Below are 9015 nucleotides of genomic sequence, written 5' to 3' on the forward strand. Positions count from 1 at the left end.
TATTTTGGTAGTTTTTAAAGAGTGTGTATTTAAAATATTTTTGTATTTTAAATCAGTATTTTTAAATTCAACCCGATTGTGATTTATACCGGTTAATCCGGAGATCTGACAATTCAATTTATGTTTTTTAAAATATTCATATTAAAAAATCACTAAAACCCGAGACTAACCGATTGAACTGATGGATGACCGATATGTAATCTAATTGGATTTAAATTGTAATAGTTTCATAATTTGTAATCTTATAATCGAAATTTTAAAGTTCATTATTTTGCAATTTTATGAAATTATGACGTTTCTACAAAATTTTAAATAGAAAATGATAGATATAAAATAACTAAGATTAATTATTGTATTATTTGGAAACATTGATAGTAGTATAAAAAATATATTGTTTGGAAACATTGATAGTAGTATAAAGAAATAAGTATATTGTTTGGAAACATTGATAGTATTATAAAGAAATAAGTATATTGTTTGGAAACATGGATAATAGTATAAATAAAGGAACATTAGTGATTTAATGTATGTTTAATTATAAAGTATAAAGGTGTATTTAATTTAAAAACTTACAAAATAAATGTTAGGTCCAACAAAATGTTTCTGTTTTAATAAGATAGATGCGTTGGAAAAATAGAGAACAGGAACGCAAGACAAGGGCTCGAACTTGGGCTAGGTGGGGCACACAACAGCCTTACTACCGAATTGGCTCACAGTTTGTTTTGTCTATTCCGTTGCATTATATATAAAAGTAACATGTGGCATGTGCCACACCCACAGCCTATGTGGATCCGCCCCTCCAACCCAAGAAGATGAACAGGTGTTTGTAGTGATGCTCTGTTTCTCCATGTTTGTAGTGTTTATACCTGTGCTGTGTCCAAGTGTCAAATCTGAACGAGAAATAAAGTTGGCATTTTTATAGTTTCTGACCTGGACGTTTCTTTTCAACTTTTCTCTTTCTCAGTAAAAAAAAACACATTTTGTTTGTAAAGATGGTTTCCCACTTGGCAATGCAGTAACTCTTTATATTTTTTCTTTTTTTGAGAAAGGCAGTAACTCTTTATATTATGCCCTGAATATCATTGCAATGATAATTTCATAACCGTATTTAATTTTTTTTTTTACAAATTTACATGAATGTTTAAACATTCTTTAATACTTTAAACCTCAAAACTTTTAGTGTCGAATTGCGATCTTATTTAGGCCACAAATCCATAAATTAATTGGTAACAGACAAAAACGAAAGAGGCCATGTGATGGCGATCATTCGCATAGTATGTATCTGTATTGATACGTACGTGTGTAAGGCAACGAGCATTTTGATTCTCGAAGTGCATTTTTTTATTGTTGAAAATAGTTGGTTACCAAATGTCGACTCCCTGCTTCGGGATTGAAAGATCACTAAAATTATTAGGTGGGTCCCTAATGTCGGAGCAGGAAATTACATACATTTTCCTTTTGTTTATTTGTAATGCCGGAGCAGGAAATTACACATTTTCCTTATGACTAGTAAGTGTTACTTTAGATCCAAGAAAAGCAACGTGGGGACCGAGGTGGCCGGAGCCCCCGTCGGAAACGGCACTACCGCCATGAACAGCTTACTTCCGTCTCACACTACCACCGCCAACACACAGATGCTAAGAGACAGCAAGAAAAACGGATAATCTCCAAGCTTAGAGTCGACGGGTACTCCTCTAAGTGGTTCTCACGCACTCAGGACCTCCCGAAAACACTCATCTCCGGTATCTGCAAGTCACCGCTGATCTCGAAACTCACTGTATCTCAGTTACAACCTCGGCAAATTCGTCACCACAACTCTGTTTCTACACGACTAAAGCTCCACTGCCGTAACGACTACACTACATCAGGACATGAAAAGATTCACTGAGGAAGAGAAAGGAAAAGGCAAGGTGGCGGCCAACCCAGCCCGACCACGAATCAGGATAAGAGCCTCTGACCTTGATACTAGCAGACTCATACGGGAAAATGCTCTCACCCTGATAGGCAGGGTCACCAACCGAAAGGAACAAAACATGTCAGCTCTACTACCATACTTAACAAGAAAATGGAACCTAGTTGGGAGCATCCATGGCTCTGACTTGGGGAATGATTGCTTCCAGTTCAGGTTCAAAGAAGAGAAGGACATGAAGGAGGTACTTGCAAACCGACCTTATCAGTTCAATCGATGGATGGTCATCATTCAACAGTGGGAGCCAATCATCTCGCCCACCTTCCCGTCTCAAATACCGTTTTGGATTAGTCTCAAGGGAATCCCTCTCCACTTCTGGGACGACAAGGTCCTACGAGATATTGGACAAGAATTTGGACACCTGGAAAGCTATGTTCTCACCAAAACCTCTGCTCGTGTTAGAGTAATGATGGATGGACTCAAACCACTACCTCAAGACACAGTTTTGGAGTTCTCTGCAGGCGAGGAGTGTGTAATTACTCTTGAGTATGAGAAGCTTGAGAATTTTTGTACCTACTGTCTGAAACTCACTCACCTAGCTCAAGACTGCCCTCTGAAACTCGCGATAGAAGCACAGCAAACCAGCAGGAAGGAAACCTCTTACAACACAGTAGAAGGTCCCTACAGGAGCTCTCTACCTCCTAGACAACATCACCACAACCAGTATCGCGTGGAAGGGAAGTCATCACCTCCCCGTCACGCTCGCGATATTACTTTCCAACAGCGAGTAGACCGCCATGGAAACCCATTTGGAGAGCGAGCTGCTACAGTTCAAACTAGAGCCCCACCACTCCGGAATAAAATCACACCAATCACAGAACGGGAGGAACCACGACACGGAAGAAGTGAGAGAAGCCCTCCACTTCGAAAAGAGCTATCTGAACTCTCTCCTCAATACTCAACTCGCAGAACAGGCGCACTGAGGAGTCACCTGAACATAAACAACAGATCCCCCACTGAGCAGAGATGGGTAGCAAAGGAGCAACAGTCTAACCGGATTGATAACATGGAGAGTCCGACAAGACACCACCGGCCCCCTCTGGAGAGGAGTTTGGAGAGAAATTTAGACAAGGAAGACTTTCCTCCGCCACAAGTGGCACCTTTACCTCCGCTGCGAACTGCTGAAGAAGTTATGGAGGAACTAAGAGAAGTTACCTACCAATATGCTAATGTTCCCGATCCTGTAGAAAGTGCGGCAAGGAGACAGAGAATACTAGATGGAGAAGTTCTCAACCTGATGGAACAAACAGCTGCAGGCATAATAGCGCGGGAACAAGAGACTCATCAAGCATACCTAGCTACCACAGGGATCGAAACAATAACGGAAATGGAGGTTGAGGGTCAACAACTCCCTTCGGCTCCAATTGAACTACCTCAAGCATCTCAACACAGCAAGCGTCGGGGAAGACCACCGAAGCCAAAGCAACGTGAGATCCGCTTAAGCCCGAAAGTCTTCAAAGGATCAAGCTCACGAAAACGCAACCTGACAAACTCGGCGGCCAGTTCAGCTTCACCAGCAGGTCTTATCAACCGCAGCACTGATCAACAGGCTAGGAGAACTAATCGAACAGGAAGCAACTCAGCAGGAGCAAGCTCAACTTCAGCTCGGCCTCCGACTCAGGTCTTTCCGGCAAGCAACAGGCAGACTCGGGATTTTCCCCGGCTGTCGCCTCCTCTTCCTTAGCGCTGCTGAGTTGGAACTGTTGTGGTTTGGGAAATCCCGCAACAGTCCAACGACTACAGGAGATCCACAAGAAGATCTCACCCGACATAATTTTCCTATCTGAGACCAAAAATGCAGACCCTTTTGTTCTCACAGAACTGAGCTTTCTGGCACAAGATAAACATTTCCTTCTAGCACCGACAAGACCAGGGAGTGGGGGACTGGCGCTATACTGGAGGCAGGAGATTGACATCCAGATTCTAAACTCAACTCAGAACTACATTGATACATTGGTTACGTATAAAGGGAAGTCGTTCCACACGACCTTCATGTATGGCGAGCCAGAGCAAACACGGAGATTTGATTTTTGGAACCACATCTCCACATTGACGGCAAACAGAGATACTCCTTGGCTTCTTACGGGAGATTTCAACGAGATTATCGACAACTCCGAGAAGAGTGGAGGTCCGGTCCGAGCAGAGGGCTCCTTTACCACCTTCCGCAACTTCCTCTCTAGAGGAGACCTCTTTGATCTGAAACACGCCGGTAATTTCTTATCATGGAGAGGAAAGAGACATAACCACTTGATTCACTGCAGACTCGATAGATCGATAGCAAACAGCGCCTGGTCGGATCTTTTCCCTTCCGGAAGGTGCCACTACATGGAGTTTGGAGGGTCGGACCACAGACCTATCATCACCTACATCGACCCGAAGAAGAAGAAAGTGGGCAGATTGTTTCGCTATGACAGAAGGCTCAGCAGCAATCCGGAAATAAAAGATCTCATCGCTGAAACGTGGAACCAAGACCCGTATCTACCAGTCAACATCCGCTTATCCAGATGCAGACATGCTATTGCTGCTTGGAGCAAACGACAGGCAACAAATAGCAGAGAGCGAATCGAAAAACTAAAAAAAGATATCGATGCTGCAATGTCAGATGCATTAGGCGATGACCCTCTCATATCACGACTCAACTTAGAGCTCCTCAAAGCTTACAAGGATGAAGAAGATTTTTGGAGACAGAGGAGTAGGCTCTTGTGGCTAGCATCAGGAGATAGGAACTCAGGTTATTTTCATGCAGTTTGTAAAGGAAAGAGAGCTAGAAATCGGATTACTGTTCTGGAAAGTTCAGATGGCAATCCTTTGTATGAAGAAACACATATTGTTCAGGAGATAACCTCCTATTTCCAAACGATATTCACAGCAAACTTTGTATCTAATCCCATATTTGAGCCATCTGTCATTGTTGAACAAGCCATTGCTCCTATTATTTCAGCCGATACTAATGAGCTCCTGATCAAGATACCGGAAGCGGAAGAAATAAGAGTAGCAATGTTCTCAATACACCCGGATAAGGCGCCCGGACCGGATGGCTTCTCAGCGTGTTTCTTTCAGTCACACTGGTTGACAGTAGGCCCTATCATCGTCACGGAAACACAGGAGTTCTTCCGTACGGGTTTCCTCCCGGAGCAGATAAACGCTACCCATGTGAGACTCATCCCGAAAATTCAGAGCCCGAAGCTGGTATCGGATTATAGACCAATCGCTCTGTGTAATGTGGTCTACAAATTGATTTCGAAGATCCTTACCTTGCGACTGAAACCGATTCTCCATGGGCTCATCTCAGAGACACAGTCCGCTTTCGTACCAGGGAGAGCTATCTCCGATAATGTCCTCATCACACATGAGACTTTACATTACCTCAAGAACTCAAATGCCACAAAGAAGTGTTCGATGGCGGTGAAGACGGACATGAGCAAGGCCTACGACCGGCTAGAGTGGAGCTTCATCGAGCTTGTTCTCGAGAGAATGGGTTTTCACAGCACCTGGATTGACCGCGTCATGGCTTGTATCCGGACGGTTTCATATTCCTATCTGGTCAATGACTCTGTCCAAGGTGCAGTCATCCCAACCCGAGGGATCCGACAGGGCGACCCGCTCTCTCCGTATCTGTTTATCCTTTGCAGCGAGGTGCTGTCCGGTCTATGTGCAAGAGCGCAGCGTGGGGGCCTTCTATCGGGTATTAGAGTTGCTAGGGGATCTCCCCGGATCAACCATCTTCTATTCGCGGACGATACCATGTTCTTTACGGGAACAGATGAGCTGAGCTGTGAAACGCTACACCTGATCCTGCAACAATACGAAGCTGCCTCGGGACAGAAGATCAACCCTACTAAGTCATCTATCACCTTCTCTGCAAAAACATCCCAGGAGACTCGATCTCGAGTCAAATTTCGCCTTGGAATTGCAAGAGAAGGAGGAGTAGGCAAATATCTCGGGCTCCCCGAACATTTCGGTAGGAGAAAGAGAGACCTATTCACCTCGATAGTCGACCGTATCCGACAACAGGCAAAGAGTTGGAGTACTCGGTTTTTGTCAAGTGCAGGGAAATTGACTATGTTACAGTCGGTACTCTCAGCCTCACCAACACACACTATGTCCTGCTTTGAGCTGCCAGTGAGCTTGTGTAAGAGGATTCAGTCTGTTATGACACGGTTCTGGTGGGATGATAATGACAAGAAAAAAATGTGCTGGACATCTTGGTCAAAGCTCACTAAACCGAAGAAGTTAGGAGGATTGGGTTTTAGGGACATTCAGCTTTTTAATAAAGCTCTTCTTGCCAAGCAATCATGGCGTGTTCTGACTAAGCCCGATTGTCTTCTCTCTAGAGTATTGCGAGGTAAATACTGTCACAAGGCGTCTTTTCTCACGGTTGGAACGCCATCAAATTGTTCTCACGGCTGGCGAGGACTCTTACATGGACGGGATTTGATCGTATCTAACTTGGGAAAGGCTGTGGGAGATGGAAACTCTACTCGTGTCTGGAAGGACGCTTGGATCATATCCGATCTCCTCACCAGACCCATGGGACCTACGAGAGACGGAGAGAGCGACATCTATGTCTCAGACCTTTTGTTGAGAGGCACAAACGAGTGGAACAAGCCTTTGATTGAGAGCCTCCTCCCAACGTACGCGGATACTATCTACTGTATGAGACCAAGCCGTCTCGGTGCAACAGATAGATGGGTCTGGATACCTACCAACTCTGGTGTCTACTCGACAAAGTCGGGATATTTTGAAGCGGTCAAACAACAGGAACAAGAAGATGAACAAAGGAGGATCTCTCAGGGCATCCATCAAAATGCCCAACACAACAGGCTCCACAATTTCGATTGGAATAGAAGCATTTGGAAGGTTAAAACAGCCCCAAAGATCCAAGTGTTCCTCTGGAAGATAGTTCAAGACGCCCTTCCTCTAGGGATGGCTCTACAAAGACGTGGAATCCTGACACAGCCGGTTACTTGTGCACGATGCGGGGAGCAAGAATCAGCGGAGCACCTATTCTTACAGTGTGATTTTGCCAGACAAGTCTGGAGCTTACTCCCGACTACTAGGCCGCTTCGCAATATGATGGCGGACTTTGATCAGGTTCTGAGCTCCTCAGCGGAATTGACCTGCCTCCCTCCTACGGGAGTCTCCGGTAACATCTTCTCATGGGTTTGTTGGTGTATTTGGACTGCACGGAATCGCTTGATTTTTGAAGACAGGACACTAGATGCAGAAGAGGTCATCTGCTCTGCTCTGCGACTAGCACGTGAATGGCATAATGCCCAGTTTACCAAAACACAAGCGACAGGAACAGTGAGGAATGACTACACTCCTGTACAGGAAAATGCATTGACACGACTTTATACTCTGCATACAGACGCTGCGTGGAGAGCACTCGATAGAACTGCAGGGTGTGGATGGATTATATACAACCCAAACGAGAGAGGAACGACTACAGGCACATCGACGGAACTCTGTGTCGCATCACCATTGATGGCGGAAGCTCTAGCTGTACGGGAAGCCCTGCTGCAAGCGAAAGCCCTCCATCTATCCAATATCTGCCTCAAATCAGATAATCAAGTGCTCATCAATGCACTAAACTCGAAGCAACATCCGGTGGAGATCTACGGAATCAACTTGGATATCGAGAGCCTATCTTCTTCCTTTTCTTCTATTTCCTTCGTTTATCTCTCTAGAAATTTGAATTCGGCTGCAGATGCACTTGCAAAGTCTGCTTTGTACTCTGTGAACTACTAGCTTCGGCTCTGCGTTTTCTTTAATTGAAATGTTTGGTGTTCAAAAAAAAAAAAGTAAGTGTTACTTTAATGTTCAATCTTCCTTAACTATATTTAAAATAAATATTCTTTTATGGAGTAAATAATTAGACTAATATATGTACACAACAAATGTTTGTAAAAATAAAATGTATAAGTAAACAACAAATATTTTTTCTTTTTTTTGTGTGGCCATTTTACTTCTTTTGTTCCTCCTCTCATTAAATTTATTATGAGATGATGGATTTAAAACGAAATGAATAGATACAAAAATGATTTACAAGTTCTATATGTAACATAAGATTGATAATAATGATCTTATCAATACTATTAAAATAGGAGCAATATTTATCGACTATATTTTGCACTACAAAAAAAAGTTATAACAGTTCAACTAAAATAAATACATTAATTATTATCACATAAAGTTTTTTTAATCTAACAAGTATCTATTAATAATGATATATTATTCGATATGCAACCGATTCCTACATACGTGCAAAAGAAAATCGGTTTGATTAAATATTTATATAAGAAATGTTTTATGTTTTAAAAACATTTGAAAAAATACTTAACTTTGTTTTTTGTTTTTATTATCATTCCACATACAGAATATATTAAAAACAAGTTTTTTAAACAATTTTAAACAAGTTAAAGAGTTATGATATAAAATAAAAACATATCAAGACTTAAAATATATGTGTATTTAAATGTATATTGTGAATACTAAAGATAAAATTTATTCAAAATAAACCAAAAGTAATATATAAATTGTAATAAATTATAACAAAATAAAATAATGTTAAATCACATCAACTAATTTTGTTAATATATTTATAATCCACATGATCATTTGATCTTTTTATTTTGAAAAATAATTATTTGTAACTTTGAATTAGTTATATTTAACTTAATTAATATTAAATATACATCATGCCTAAAACTAAGGAGCTAACTAACTAATTTATTATTTTTAAGCTAATGAATATAATTTAAATAATACAATTTAATAAAAAATTAATTATATTTTAATTATTAATGTGATAAATAATGATATATATCTATGAATTTGTATATATACAGCTATATATTAATCCAAATGCAAAAAAAACAATTTCTTCAAAACCCTCATTAAATATAATTCATATATTTAGAGTATTAAAATTAGATATACATATACATATATATATGTGATAAAAATAGTAATAGTTTTATACTATTAATATTTAGTATACGATGAAACATGTTATTATTGATATTTTTACGAACATAGTTTTA

This window comes from Raphanus sativus, chromosome 3 (genome assembly GCF_000801105.2).
Source record: "Raphanus sativus cultivar WK10039 chromosome 3, ASM80110v3, whole genome shotgun sequence".
NCBI classification, from domain to species: domain Eukaryota; kingdom Viridiplantae; phylum Streptophyta; class Magnoliopsida; order Brassicales; family Brassicaceae; genus Raphanus; species Raphanus sativus.